This window comes from Podarcis raffonei, chromosome 6, assembly GCF_027172205.1.
Source record: "Podarcis raffonei isolate rPodRaf1 chromosome 6, rPodRaf1.pri, whole genome shotgun sequence".
Lineage (NCBI taxonomy): Eukaryota > Metazoa > Chordata > Lepidosauria > Squamata > Lacertidae > Podarcis > Podarcis raffonei.
Genome location: NC_070607.1, coordinates 83414598 through 83431424, shown reverse-complemented (window position 1 = coordinate 83431424; position 16827 = coordinate 83414598).

Below are 16827 nucleotides of genomic sequence, written 5' to 3'. Positions count from 1 at the left end.
GTCAATTGTGTATTTTTATCTCTGATTTTTTTAAAAAGTTACAAAAAAGAAACTTCATTAGAACATATCTACCGACGTAATGAACCACAAAATATTATCAAAAAACATACTTCATATAGCCATATCTGAATATCTTATTGTAAGGTTCACATTGATTGATTGATTGATTGATTGATTGCATTTTTGACCCAAGCACAGGGGAATAAAATTGGAAGAAGGGCAAAATCCAAAAGAGAATTACATTCTGAACTGTGCATTACTTGAGGAGTAGAAAATCTGTTCAGTCTGCTTAAAACTGCAGGCCAGATTAAATGTTCCTCCATCCATACCATAAGAAGACAAAGTCTGGTGTGTTTACATAACCATATGCAACCACTGATTTTCAATTATTCAGGTTGTCTAATGGGGCTGTGCATGTGCCGTTTTGCTCTAGCCAAAGCAAATTCATTAGCTTTATGAGAGGTTAGTTATCACTTCATCCACAGGTAGTTATGCAGCTAATGACCTGAAGAGGGGAGTGTAATTAAAGCCTTCGCTCATGGGCTTTACTCCCGCTAATAGTGCCTCACTCCCCTCTTTATTTAATGTACTATTTATTTCATCCACAAAGGCCACTAACTCATTAATAACTGAATAACGCATATGCAAATATGCAGAGGCAATTTTGATATATCTCCCAGGTTGTGAATTATGCTCCACCATCGGGGAGAGGAGCTGTTATTACAGTTTGTCAATGAGATAGGTGCAGCAAGAGTTTCATAAAGAGTTTTGTTTTATCAAAGGAGGTAAGAAAGCAATATGCTAGGTTTTTCTAAACAACAGCAACTCTGACAGTCTGCAACCACATTAGCAATAAAGAAAAGACAACAGGTCTCTGGCTCCCCCTGCCCTCGCCTCTTTGCTTCAAAAAATAAAAATAAAAGTTTTCTCTCTGAAACCAGTTTACACATCCTAGATATACAAACAACAAACCCATTCTCTGAATGCAGGTCCTAATGCAGCTGAAACAGGACCACACACATGCAAGAGGAGGTATTAAGAGGCTCATGAGAATACTAATGTTTTCAGAAATGCAAAAATGACTGGGCAGGGGCCATAAACGTGGAGGTGTTAGATAATCTCAAGCAGCCCAGTGAGGACTGTGCATGCTCAGTGGGCACAGGACTTGCTAATTGTTAGAGGGAGAAATGAGGTTTGTTCACTTCTTCTTCTTGGCAATCACTCGTAGCCAAGTAAGATTGTCTTCCATAAACACGGTCTTAACAGTGAGTCCGTAAGTGACTGTGGAGGCCAATTCTGGATCCACACATCCTTCCACAGTGTGGACATAGGTTTCTGGACAGGAGTTGATCACAGTCAGGGATTGCCAAGTGTCCCTTGCTCATAGCACGTTTCTCCCTTGCGTCCTGAGTTCGAGTGTCTTCAAAGCCCATGACACCCTTGGTAAAGGCTGTTCTCCAATTAGAGCGCTCACAGGCCAGTGTTTCCCAGTAGTCCATGTTTATACTACATTATTAAAGATTTGCCTTGAGGGAGTCTTTAAACCTCTTTTGTTGACCACCAGCATTACGCTTTCCATTTTTACGTTTGGAATAGAGTAGTTGCTTTGGAAGACGGTAATCAGCAAGAAAATAAGCTAATGTTGAACTATAAAATAACAGAGCAAGAGATAGAAGGGGCCATCCAGAATATGCAATTGGGCAAATCTCCAGGACCGGATGGATTGACTTCAAGATACTATAGATCCCTGAAAGAATGGATAATACAGCCACTAAAAGAAGTTTGTAATGGAATATTGGAAGGGAAAAGGGCGCCAGAGTCGTGGAAGGAAGCTTACATTACACTTATACCGAAAGTAGAGTCTGAGAAGACACAGCTTAAGAACTACCGCCCCATATCTTTGCTTACTGTGGATTACAAAATTTTTGCAGATATTTTGGCTAAAAGATTAAAAAAGGTATTCGTAGAAGAAATTCATAAAGACCAAGCCGGTTTTCTCCCGGGTAGACACTTGTCTGACAATACGAGGAATATAATTAACATTCTAGAAAAGTTACAAGTGAATATTAATACTAAAGCAGTTTTGATATTTGTGGACGCGGAGAAAGCCTTTGACAATATTTCTTGGAGTTTTATGAAGAAAAATCTACAGGGGATGGGGGTTGGTCAAGATTTTGAAAATGGTATAGGTGCAATTTATTCAGAACAAAAGGCTAAATTAATTGTGAACAATGTAGTGATGGAAGAATTTAAGATAGAGAAAGGAACACGACAAGGTTGCCCAATCTCTCCATTGCTTTTTATATCGGTCCTGGAAGTTCTTTTAAACATGATTAGGAGGGACCAAACAGTTAAAGGTATACAAGTTGGAGCTAAACAGTACAAACTGAAAGCATTTGCTGATGATTTGGTATTGACATTACAGGAGCCAGAATCTAGTACCAAAAGAGTACTGGAACTGATCCATGAATTTGGACAAGTAGCGGGATTTAAGTTGAATAAGATGAAAACTAAAGTTTTAGAGAAAAATTTAACAGTGACAGAGAGAGAAGGGTTTCAGAAGGAGACAGGATTAACACTGGTTAAGAAAGTGAAATACCTAGGGGTTAACATGACTGCTAAGAATGTGAATCTGTTTAAGGATAACTATGAAAAATGTTGGACGGAAGTGAAAAAGGATCTAGAAATATGGTCAAACCTGAAGTTATCATTGCTAGGCCGAATTGCTGCGATAAAGATGAATGTATTGCCAAGGATGTTGTTTTTGTTTCAAACATTGCAAATATTAGATAAAACGGAGTGTTTCAAGAAGTGGCAGAGAGATATCTCTAGATTTGTCTGGCAGGGCAAGAAACCTCGAATAAAATTCAAGATATTAACTGATGCTAAAGAAAGAGGTGGACTTGCCCTGCCAGACTTAAAACTTTATTATGAATCAGCCGCTTTTTGCTGGCTGAGAGCATGGATGCTTCTTGAGAACACTGACGTGCTTGATTTAGAAGGTTTTAACAATGTTTTTGGGTGGCATGCATATCTGTGGTATGATAAGGTCAAAGCACATAAAGCGTTTAAAAACCATATTGTCAGAAAAGCACTGTTCAATGTTTGGATAAGATATAAGGACTTGCTTGAAAATAAAACCCCAAGGTGGGTGTCACCAATGGAAGCGAAGGCTCAGAAAAAGCTCAATATGGAGGCCAAATGGCTGAAATATTGGGAAATTTTGGAACAAGAGGGAGACAGATTAAAACTGCAGAGTTTTGAAAAATTAAAAAATAGAGTGCGAGATTGGCTTCATTATTATCAGATAATGGAGGCATATAATTTGGACAAAAAAATTGGCTTCCAGGTGGAAAAATCAAAATTGGAAACAGAACTGTTAGATCCTAAAATTAAGAACTTGTCAAGAATGTATAACTTGCTGTTGAAATGGAATACTCAGGATGAAATGGTGAAATCTGCTATGATTAAATGGGCACAAGATATTGGACAGAACATTATGATGGCTGACTGGGAACAGTTATGGACCACAGGTATGAAGTTCACGGCATGCAATGCCTTAAGAGAGAATATAATGAAAATGATATACAGGTGGTACATGACACCAGTCAAGCTTGCAAAAATTTATCATTTGCCCGATAATAAATGTTGGAAATGTAAAGAGACTGAAGGTACATTCTTTCACCTTTGGTGGACATGCCCAAGGATTAAGGCTTTCTGGGAGATGATATATAACGAAATGAAAAAGGTATTTAAATATACCTTTCTGAAGAAACCAGAGGCCTTTCTCCTGGGCATGGTCGGCCAATTGGTGCTAAAGAAGGATAGAACTTTCTTTATGTATGCTACAATAGCAGCAAGAATACTCATCGCAAAGTATTGGAAGACACAAGATTTACCTACCCTGGAAGAATGGCAGATGAAGGTGATGGACTACATGGAACTGGCGGAAATGACTGGCAGAATCCGAAACCAGGGAGAAGAGTCGGTGGAGGAAGATTGGAAGAAATTCAAAGACTATTTACAGAAACATTGTAAAATTAATGAATGTTAGAAGGATGTTGAAATGAATCTATGTGACTTTAGCAGATATGCTATAAAGACTTAGGAAAAATAGACTGTTAATTCGTGAAAGGAGGGAAAGTAAAACTATATTAGTTTCAAGATAAATTTACAGGACAATAATTTGAAAAGAGGGAAAGGATTTGCTGAAATGGATAATTGACCTAGAATACAAAAAAGGGAGGTGTGAGGAGGTCAGGGAAATAAGCCAATGAAAGATAAGCAATGGGAGGATTGATTTGTTTTTAATTGTTTTTATTTTTCAGTATTTTGTATTTTTTGTTTTATTATTATTATTATTTTCTTATTTTTGTAATTATTTGAAACTTCAATAAATATTATTATTTTTTTTAAAAAAGGAAGACGGTAATCAGGCATCCGCACAACATGACCAGTCGAACAAAGTTGATGTTGAAGAATCATTGTTTCCACACTGGTGATCTTTGCTTCTTCCAGTGGCATTAATTCGCCTGTCTTCCCAAGTGATATGTAAAAAATTTTGGAGACACCTTTGATGGAATCTTTGGAGGAGTTGGAGATGGCATTTATAAGTTTATAAGTTCACACATTACGCTTAACACACTGTACATGCCTTCTGTACACATGCACAGGTTGAGGGGAAAGTTCAGTAACTTAGTGGTTGGCCGTCTGCTTTGCATGCAAAAGGTCCCAAGTCCATTCTCTGCCATCCCCAGGTAGGGCTGGGAGGGAACCCTGCCACACACCTAGAGTGCTGCTGCCAGCCAGTGTGGGTGATACAGAGCTAGACGGGTCCAAGTATCTGACTTGGTAGAAGATCGCCTCCTATGTCCTTCTGTAAGTGTCTGTGAGAAAGAGTGCATACTTGTTGACTTGTCCACCTCAACTGTTGTGTACGCAAGCCCACAGACTATACACTGGTTAAATGTTGCACTTGAATAGCTGTACAGCTCAACTATCAACAGATAGACAGATTGGAGACTCGGGGAATGTAATGTGTGAATACCCATTGAGGGAGGAGAAATGTGATGGAATAACCTGGAAGAGATGTGGCTTCTGTAACACATCCCTCAAGCAGAGTCCAGGACTAGATGGGCCTTTGACCTGATCCGACAGGTCTTTTCTTGCATTCTTGTCTTACCCCCATCAGGAGTGCCAGCTTAGCCCCACGACCGTGGGTGCTTGGGGGCCGTGGGGGCCACACAGTGTGTATGGCCCTGGCACCCAAATTTGTGAGTGCCTGGCCCCTTCATGGGGAATTTTATGGGTGCTCAGGCACCCAGGGCCCCAGGTAGTTGATGCCTATGCACCCCACTGCTTCTTGAAATGAGAGTAGGAACTAAAGTGATTTAGAAATGGTTGTATGGGGGTGAATCAATTCTGGGTGAGACCAGCAGGGAAAGGAAACTAAGGGGTATATAACTAGTTTCAGTTTCGCATGTAGTTTTTGAGCAGAACGTTGCGAAATAAAGGTTGTTCCTTCTAATCCAGAATTTGAGGGTCATATATAACCTTGCAAAGACTACACTTGTCTTTTCATCTTTCCCTTTCCCATGCATGCTGTATGGGACACAACAAGCAGAGGAAGGGGCTAGTCCAAAGGACAGGGAGGAGGGAGGCTGATCTTGCCTTCTTTCCCCAGGTGAGCAGTGAATTTAAAGGTGTTGAGGAGCAACTCAGCAACCTTAAAGCAAAACGTACACTCAATAATCATATTCAGAGCATTTTTACTCAAGCAAATGATAATGGGGTTGCCATCATTCTTAACCAGTGAGGCACATGTCTATTTAATGGCTGCATGTGAGAAAGTTGTAGCATTTCTCAGAATTATAGTGCAGTGATGGGGGAAAGCACAGCTGTAACCATCTGCCTGATATGCAACAGCCAATGGTCACCTCCAGACTGTCAGTATTTTGTGGAAGAGATTCAATCACATAGGAGAAATTTAGTTTTGCACAACTGAAATGGATTGAAGCACTCTCTCGCTTTAGCACAACAGATTCACACAAAACATGGACTTTTTACAGTTAGGAAAGTGACAGAGAAATAAACTAAAAGATGTGGGATAAACAACAGATTAACCAGAAGACATACAACATTTGCATAGGCTGCATTCAAATAACAATTTATTCCATCTTCCTTTCACTATGTTTGTGATCTTTCACACAACATAAAAGACACCTCTGGAAATCTCAGCACTTCTGCGATATCCGGTGGGGGGGGGGATCCCTTTGCAATCCTAGAAACTCAGAATATTGCGAGAGTTTTGTGTTGCAAGTTTCCTAGAGTTTTCATGGATCTGCAGCATAAAATGATTGTTGGAAATCAGGACAGAAGCACTGGCATCACAAACCAGTAAAGCTACCACAATAAACCTGCATCTGAATGCAGCCATAGACAAATCAGGCTGGATTCAGAATGAGTGCTCCTTGCTATATAAGCTCCCTGCAAATGAATCAGAACAAATGCTCAATAAAGACATCATCTGTGTAAGTTCTGTACAAGCAAACCAGGATGAGTGCTCAGTAACCAGGTCATCTGAAGTAGTCAAGAGCACAGTTAGGAGACTATGCTTAATCTCAGGGGGTTGGACCCATTGCACTTAGGTCACAGTGAAATCAATGTGAGAGGTTGTTGTTGTTGTTGTTGTTTAGTCGTTTAGTTGTGTCCGACTCTTTGTGACCCCATGGACAGAGCACGCCAGGCACTTCTGTCTTCCACTGCCTCCCGCAGTTTGGTCAAACTCATGCTGGTAGCTTCGCGAACACTATCCAACCATCTTGTCCTCTGTCGTCCCCTTCTCCTTGTGCCCTCCATCTTTCCCAACATCAGGGTCTTTTCCAAGGAGTCTTCTCTTCTCATGAGGTGGCCAAAGTATTGGAGCCTCAGCTTCACAATCTGTCCTTCCAGTGAGCACACAGGGCTGATTTCCTTAAGAATGGAGAGGTTTGATCTTCTTGCAGTCCATGGGACTCTCAAGAGTCTCCTCCAACACCATAATTCAAAAGCATCAATTCTTTGGCGATCAACCTTCTTTATGATCCAGCTTTCACTTCCACACATCACTACTGGGAAAACCATAGCTTTTACTATACGGACCTTTGTTTGCATGTGAGGGGTTAGTCATGAATAAATAGTTCATGTCCTATTGGTTTCAATGTGACTAACTTAGGTTAGATCTAAGTGTGACTAACAAAAGTTGGCTCTAACCCAGTATTCTTCTTTTCCATTCTCATTTACCAGTGTTTGTGTATATGTGTATTTTAATGGTGGCTGCATCCCATGTTCAGAATTCTGGAGCCTGCAAGAGGCAGAATAGTTGTATTATTCTGTAGGCAGTATAAATGATTTAAAACGTATGATGGCACATTTACAATTATCATTGCAAAAAAAAAAAAAGGTTAATTAACAGGGTACTTAATCATGCATTCAGCCCACTTAAACCTCAGGTTTAAATGCAATTTTCATGAATGGGCTTCAATATTTATATTTGTCAGGGCTCTGTAAGTTGTGAGGAGATCCTTAATGGACTTGAGGAAAAGAGATAATTTTCTGGCCAAGCAGAGTCTGTATGATAAAATGCCAGATCCTAGGTAACAAATGAATGTAACAACCTTTAAATCTTTTCCCACAGATAAACGGATGCATTTTTCATCATCCTATTACTGCGACTCTAGACAGGCGAGTGCCTCCCCTGACTTCCCCTGCGCGTGTCTGATTTACAATCCTGTATGGAAAAAGCGGAAGACAAATGTTGACAAGATGATAAACAGGCTGAAATAATATAATTTGTTCCACGTCATTTGCACGATGTGTCAGCATACAGATCATTCCCGAAATTACCCTGGGCAAATCTTTTAAACGATTGCTGCTGGATCGTTGATGGAGTTGCGACATGTTATCAGGTTTAATTTCCGCTCCCAATACGCACAAGAAATCTTTAAGGAACCCGGTGAGATATAGAAGCGGCGGGTTTCTTAAACTAGTGCAATGTCCATATATATTCAAATTAGGACTGCCACCCGATTAAATAAATATTTATCATTACTCATATGGGTTTGATCAGTCAGTTAAATTTGCATACATTTAAATGTAGGTAAGAACAAAAGTAGTGCAGGAAGAATTATACCTAAGCACCTTTCAAAACGGGTGGGGAGCATGTTGCCCTCCAGATGTTCTTGGACCACAGCTCCCATTAGCTCCAGGCTGTATAGCCAGTGGTCAGGGATGATGGGAGTTGTAGTCTAACAATCAATCAATCAATCTTTATTACGGTCCAGAGACCCAACAAATCGTTACAAAGCAATGCACAATTCAGACAGCCTACCTCCAGGTTAAACAAGCATTTTGTTCAGACTTGAAGATAGGGATCGTTGGTTCTTGCAATGTCTAACAACATCTGGAGGGCCACAGGTTCCCCACCCTTTTCTAAATTATGCACCCATGTGCTGTAGATGGCATCGCCTTGGAAATGGCATCTCAACAGGGTTTCCAACAAGCAGGGAAAGGGTCATAGCATTTACATTCCCCAGAGGATGGGAAGGGCCATAGCTCAAGGCAGAGCAGCCATAACTCTATAATAGAGCACCGGCTTTGCATTCAAATGGTCCCAAACTCTATCCCTTAAGGTTGTATAGAATTCAGAAAGATCTTGCAGTCCAGGCAGCACCTTGATGACAATCTACCAAGGGCCCAGTGTCCCTCTATCACGACTGCCCCTCTTCCTCCCCATGGTGGAACTGATTCATTCCTCCATCCATGACACTCTTCAGCATTGTCATGTCTTCCTCTCTCTGCCCCCTTTTGTGTGGGAACCTTCTGTCCATCCATCCTTACTTTGATAGCAGACATTTAAAAGATGCAGGAGAGGCAGAATAAGAAGGTGAGAGCAGAGCAATGGTCTATTTAACTGTTTATAACAGTATTCACAGAGTGTATAGAAGCTGTGGTTTGGCCAGACTCCCTCCTAAGGAAGAATTTCATATGGTCTGGAACACAAGGGTGTTGGCAGGAAGGTTCCCCCTATCCCTGAATGGCATCACTGATTAAACCAGGGTTAGTCAACACCACCATATTGGCTAACTCTGGTTTAATCAGTGGTGCCATTCAGGGATGGGGGAATCTTCCTGCCAACACCCTTGTGTTTCAGACTGTGCTTGCTAGGGCTGATGGGGGAGTTGTATTCCAGCAACCCCTGGAGGGTACCACATTGGCTACCCCTGGATTAAGGTTTGTTGAAATTCATAAACCGAGTTTGTGAGTGTGTGTGTGTGTGTGCATTTGCATGCATGCATGTGACAGAGTCTATTCTTTAGAGTCATTTTCTTGATTGAACTAATTTACCTTGAAGGTTAATGTATTCTAAACTAATTCAGAGATTAATAACTGCTTAAAGATATATGAAAGACATTTTGATGTATACGAGACTAGTGTCATAACCTATTTTATTATCTCTGCAATGACTTTGGGAGTTCATCTGATGAGATTTAGGAGGAAATTTGATTGCATGATATTCAGAATGACAGGTGCATAGAAGGAAGCATTTTCTCCCCTCTCGCTTTTAATCCTAGATTCTCGCTCCTGTTAGTATCGAGAGTGAAGAGGTAATTCTATTTGCTTATATTACATTTTCTACTGAATAAAATTTGTTTATTCACAAGAGGACAAATGCTCTCTCTCTTCAAGGATTTCAATTATTATTATTTTCTGCAGGATGTTTACAGAAGTCAAACCAACAATCGCAAGTACTAAAAAGGGAAAGTGAATTCTCCATCTTGAGGTTGGTGTGACAATGACAGGTCTTTGGCCCACTGTGTGCATGTTTGTATTGAGTTAGCAGGGATGGTGAATACATAGGAACATACTGATCCCCACTGAATTTGTGTCACAATTTGTTCGGAGACAACTTGAACACACAATGCCTCCTTAGATAGAGTCATCAAGTCCTATTGACTCCAAAATCAGGCCAAACTGAGATTTGTGGCTTTGAGAGATGTGTGAGCAGTCACCTGGCTGCCCTCTGCTTCAATGAAATACAAACTTCACGGGTTGCAAACTTGAGACATTTTTGTTCAGCAGGGTTGGGGGACTAGTCCAAAAGGAAAGGGTTAAAGACTCCATGTCCCAACTCATTGCCCTGATGAGACTCATATCAAAAAGAGGGGTGGACCATCAGAAGACTAACAATGAATCTCTCAGAATTCCAGTCTATTCTCCCTTCCAGTTCTCTTCCAGGTAAACAGAAGAGTGCTTTTTGTTCCTAGTCACCTGAAAAAACTGAGCCAACAACTGCTTTGATTGAGGTTGAGTCCCACAGCTCCCATCATCTCTGACTATATTGCCCATGGTGACTGGTGCTGATTGGAGTTGTGGTCCCCGGCATCTGGAGAGCACTGCATTGGCTACTCTTGTGATGGGAGATGAAGGATGTAAATCAAATTAGTCAGTGGATAGCTGCAAACCCACATATATAGGCAGGAGGGCCTGGGAAAAACAGCTGTTTATGATGAGGTCCACCTCCAGTCAGTAGAGTGTGAAACTCGTAATCTCATGGTCTTGGGTTAGAATCCCATGCTGGGCAAAAGATTTCTGCATTGCAAGGGGTTGGAGTAGATGGTTCTCATTGTCCCTTCCAACTCTACAATTCTATGATTCTATGATTCAGTCCAACACCACCTGCCTGACTTTGGTACACTGTGATATGTTTCTGGTCACCAAATGTATTTGGGCTCAGTATGAATTTTCCCTCTCAGATGAGCATATTGGTTTAGGGCAGGGATGGGAGACCTGCAGCCCTCCAGATACTGTTGGGCTCCAACTCCCATCAGTCCCAATAAGCATGACCGATGGTCCAGGATGATGCATGCTGTGGTCTCACAACATCTGGAAGGCCACAGGTTCCCCATCTCTGGTCAAGGGCCTGAAGGGGTGCAGGGGAGTCTTTAGCATATGCGCTGCCGGGGTGCAAAGATCCACCCAGCACCCTCAAGTCTGACAAGTGCCACCGCTGGTGCGGCGCGTCTTTGATAAATGAGCACACAAAGTTGAAAGTCCTTTGGTGAAACTGTAGGTATACAACTCAGTAATACCTGCGTATATATGTATTTTGTTTTTCTAGCTTGATCAAAATTATTTAATATTTCATAACAGGTAGATAGTTAAGAGCTCAGGCGGCAGGCGCCCCCCAGAATTCAGCGCCCGGGTGCCCCGCACCCCTTGCACCCCTGGGTAAAGACGGCCCTGAAAGGGTGTTTGGTTTGGTTTTGCCTACACCACATTCTTCAGGATAAGTTATTAGGTTTGGCAGGATACTTGAGTATAAGCAGAGGCCATGCAAGTTAAAGAGGAAAAGTGGGAGACAAACAAAGGGAGGCACTTTCGGAGAAGAAGTTGAGTACCCTCACATCTACTCATTGAGGCTGCAAGGCTTAGAAAAAGAGTTCCACTCAAGGCCTGTCTGGCTCATCATCAACATGAGGGGGATGTTGCAGGGGGAATTCCCCCAGGAAGCACTGGCTTGGTGGGGAACAACTATTTCAGGGTAATGACAGGGGCAGCCTCTCTCTTTTTTGGAAATAAAATGGCCCTTTGTGCATAGAATTACACAGGAAGTGATGTGCACCATTTTTAAAAGCAATTTGAACCTGTGCTGTCGAGGTGCCATCCTTTGAAGCTGCTCCAAGCAGATTTACACTATTAAAGCAAGGGAGGGAGGGAGACAGAACAGCTCTCCATAGACCTTGTAAGTGCTGCTCTGTGGTATATGGGGTTGGCCCCAGAACTATCTTTTTTAAAATCCACAAAGAAGAAGGACAGGGTATACTTTAAGATGTCCACATGTGGAAACAGTACAGAAGAGACTGGGGCAGATTTATCTGTCCACAGCCTAGACATGTACTCACCAGTTTTGCATCTGAAGGCTGATCTTTCTTCTATTGAATGTAGGTCTTGGTGCTTAGTTTTCTGATTTTGCTTAAGCAAGCACATCAATAGGTTATGTGTATGTTCCTTAGAAGAATATTTATGTGAGCTCATGATCCAATGCCTTTAACCGTACATTACAATTATTAGGTCTTCCTGTAAAGTTTCTTCAAGGAAACTTACACTACGAGTTTCTCAAGGCCAGGTGAAGACCTCTCTCTTCTCCCAGGCTTTTTAAAATGCCACGGTTGCTGGTTTGTAAGTACTGCATGCTTACTGACTTTAAGCTGTTCTGTGGTATTATGCTGATTTATATAAATTTTGTGCTGGTGTTGCTTTTCTACGATGCGTGATTTTAGCACTGTTGGTTGTGTTAGCAGTCTATTGATTTTAAATTTTTGAACTTCTCAGAGGACACAGTTGACTGGGTGGCATAGAAATGCCTAACTAAATATGTAAGAACCCCACAAAATGTCTTGTATCTTCATTACTGGGGTCGGGTGCAATCTTGTCTAGGGTTCGCCTTACAGGTCAAGCTTTCTCCCAGACCTGTGAACCGTGACCTTCTATAGATGTAGATGCCACAATTGTAGCAGTCATTGGAGCAGGGCAGCAGCACTTACCTGACCTTCCACAGAATCATAAAATCATAGAGTTGAAAGAGACCCTGAGGGTCATCTCGTCCAACCCTCTGCAATGCAGGAATCTGAGCTAAAGCATCCATGCCAGATGGCCATCCAACCTCTGCTTAAAAGCCTCCAAGGAGGGAGAGTCCATAACCTCCTGAGTTTGAGTTCTACTCCTCAGAGCAGGAGAAAACAAGCTTGCTCCCTCTTCCATGTGACAGACCTTAAGATATTTGAAGATGCCGATCATGTCTCTTCCCAGTCTTCTCTTTTCCAGGCTAAACATACCCAGGTCCTTCAAGCGCTCCTTGTATGGCTTGGTTTCCAAACCCTTGACCATCATTGGGGTGGACAAGGTGATGGCTAGGTCAGTGTGGTGCAAACACGCTGATGGGGGTGCTGGATTGAATCTACTGGTGTGTTTTCACCATGTTTACCTCACCCCTTTCCCTGCTGGTAAGCCGCAGTGGTGATTGTACCTGGGGTACAATTGCCTTAGCAATTGTAACTGTGTTGTAGATGCACAGGGAACCTTTTGCATGGAAAGCATGTTGTCAGCTACTAAGTTATGGCATCTATTAGCTCTGAGCTGATCTCAAGCCCTGACAACATCCACTGCCTGCTGTCATGAATCTTTCCAGATGAGAAAGTCTAAACTCAACCATTGTTACACTTTTGCACTGCACTGCAGAGGACTTCAAGACCCACACAGTAACCTTTCCTTAATGCAGAGCTGGGCTTCTGTCTAGGACACAAATGCCAATGATCACACCACAATAATGAATGTCAGAATTGCCTGGGTATCTGGTGTCAGCCCAGAAGCATGAATAACAATTTGCATTCTTTTGACTCATAAATGTGTTTTGGTGCAGCTGAGCTGTCAGGGTTAATTTATGTGTTTTCCCCCTGACAAGTTCTCATTTGCAGACTAGTTTACAGTGGTTCTGCTTAAGGAGGAAGCAGGATGATCACCATTTATTTTCTGAGCATGCGGCTGAAAAATTGCCAGGGTATAGGAAGACTGCTTCTCTGTCACAAGAAATTAAGCTGCGTTAAGGCTTCCAATTTTGTTGGTCATCTGAGCTTAGTTTTTATTGAAGCTTACATACACACCGTTGGAGAATTTGAGACCCGTTCTCAGAGAATATTTGGCAAAATGTCTCCACCCTCAACTTCTGCAAATGGTGCGGAGAATTTTGAGCAGAACCATGGATACAACCCAGAATGCAAAATAATATTCGAAAAGGAAGCAATATTTTGGAGGAAAAGGTCAGTCCTCTTCTTTTCACCCACTGATCCCTGCATACACCATTAGGAATGAAAGGTTGTATTCATCGCTGCCATGCCACTCACACATCCAATGTCTGCTTGCAGAAAGGAACATCCCCATCCTCTCCTTTGCAACCCTCTCTCTCCCCATAAAGTTGGCTCTAGGGGTTGGGGACCACCCTGAGCAGACTTGGAGAGGGGGAACACACTTGGAGAGGAGGGGAAGGGAAAGTTCTTTGTGTTAGCAAAATGCCTCTTGCACAGCATTGCATACAACACTATCAATATTCTGAGCCAAAATTTCTCAGAAGGTGTTCTGAGCCATTTCAGTTTTTGTCCCCCCTCAAAATGGCTGGAGAATTCTGCCTCTCTAGAGGATGTTTGGCAAAATGTTCCCCTCCAATTTAACGTGCAAATGTGGAGAGTTTGGGGGAGTCCATTTTCACTCATTCCTGAAATGAAAACCTGAAATTCTCATGAGGTTTTCCTGCAGGTTTCCTATGAACACGCTGCTTGGTACCATTAATTTCCAAACGGAACAGTGTCTGGCCCCAAAGCCCTTGAACGTATTTCCCTGTAACTTGGCAGGCTTCATCCACCCTGGACATTTGTGTAAGAGCTGAATCCGAGCCAAACTGACAATTCCCCCTTTCTTCAAAGAAGTTGGATGCCAAACTACTTTGCACATTCTAAACCATCACACTAGGTCTCCCAGTGTAACCGATGCACAACAGAGATGAGTCTTTTCAAATTTATCTATAGCCCTTGTGAGTTTCTGTATATTATAAGCATGTGGGAGGCACATGTCTCGTCCACTCTTGACCAGCATCTCAAGGTCTTCAGGGGACCTGTAAGCAGGTAGCAGCTGGTTCAGCAGCACAGGTGGGCCTGTGTTGCTGACCTGGCTTCCTCGCGCCATGCACCACTGCCAGCTACTGAGAGATCCAAGGCAGCAGGGAGCTTGGGGTGGTGCAAACACAGTATCTGGAGCAAAAATTGCCATTACTTCATGTAAGGATGTTTGTCTGATGATGCTTACAAACCTTCTCAGAGTCAGGACCTCACAGGGCCCCTGGCTTCAAGAAGACTTGTATCCACAGTGAGACAAACATCCTTACAAGTCCTTGTTGCTGAATGTAGCAAGGCTAATGGCCGGAAAGACCTTGAACCTCCTACTCCTTTTCGAAAAGTGGATCTTATAATGAAAGACGGAGATGCAAAGGGCATCTTGTGCTCAGCATGGCATTGTGTATGCAAAATCTTCACAGAGAAGGCTGGAAACAAAATGACTGCATGGCAGACACAGAAGGAAGCACTATTATGCGCTGCGCAACATGGAACGAGATAGGCTTTCAGACATCCACACAATTAAAGTAAACAAGACTAAAAATAACCCCAGAGAGGGAAACAAATTGAGCAGAGAATATGATTATATCTAATTTCCATGGACTTCATGTCATCTTGCACTCTCAGTGTTGCTGCCGTTTCAGCGGAATAATAACTATGTTGTTCCTGTCTAATCATTTGTTTCTCCTGTCCCAAGGAACAAATTGAAGCAGGAATAAAATGGGGCTGGGAATGGAAATGATTCGAGTCTTCTCGCCAAATCAACTGCCCAGGTCAGACTGAGGATGTGGGCTACTGTGACCAAATCTAGGCATGTTCTGTAGCCCAGAGATGCTTAATACCGTGGGATGGTGCAGAGAAAGTAGATAGAGATGTGTTTTTCTCCCTCTCTCAAATGAAGCTAGGTGTCAGGAGATTCAGGGCAGATGAAAGGAAGTAATTTTCCATGTGGCACATAGTGACGCCATCAAATTAAATTGCTTTGAGTGGGAACTAAGCATAAGAAGATGGGTCAAGGCCAGTGGTCCATTCATTCCAGCATCCTGTTCTTACAGTGGCCAACAGATGCCTGCGGAAAACACACAAGAACATCCTGAACGCAACAACACTCTCCCCTCCTGCAATTTCCAGAAACTGGTATTCAGAAGCATTACGACCTCTGACTATGGAGAATAAAGGTATCAATGGCTTCTAGTCATATTACCTCCGTGAATCAGTCAATGGGGAACAAAGTGAGAGAAGACTATCACTATTCCTTACAAATCCCAGAGTTCCCTGTGAAGAGGAATTGATGGTTAAACCACTCAGGGAATTGTAGCTCCAGGAGGTGGAGCATAGGGGCCTCCTGGCAACTTTCAGCACCCTTAACAAACTACAGCTCCCAGAATTCTTTGTGGAAAACAGGGCCATCTTACCCATAGGTGCTAGGGGTGCAGGGGACCCGGGCACCGGGCTCTCAGGGGCACCAGGCCGAGAGTCTGGGGCCTGAGATTTGAGTCCAGAGAAGAGCCCGCCAATTGGTCAGAGCCCCACAGCAGGCTCTTCTGCTGCAAGTTTGGGGGCGACAGAGCCAGCAAAATGCTGAGGCAGCCAGTCGGCTCCGCCCTCCTGCACGCCTGGGACTGGGCAGCCGGGGTGGGCGCTGGGCGGATCTTTGCACCCCGGCACCGCATATGCTTAAGACAGCCCTGGGGGGAAAGCCATGACTGTAAAAAACAATCTGATAAAAGCACAATAAAATTATGTTTATGGAAATTCTGCCTTACAGAGTCCTCTGTGTTTCCCGGTCTCTGATGGTCTGCTTCTCCTATAAGCATTCAGTGAATGAGTGGCATGCATCTCTGGCTTCTGCAGATTTGAGAGATTTGAGGTGTAGCAGGGAGGAGAGTGGGCAGCACAGCAAAGTTGGGCTCGAGCTGGTGAGGAGCCCTTCTGAGTACCTTGCCTTTGGCCAGTTCCTGTGCTGCTCTACTACTGCTAACCAGGTGTGGCTGGAGGTATTTAAGCAGAGGATGAATGGCCATCTGTCAGGGATGCCATAGTTGCATCCTACATGAAGCCAGTCTATCAGCTGGATCACCTCCAGGTTCCCTTAGAGGTTAAAAAAACCCCTATGTAATACTTC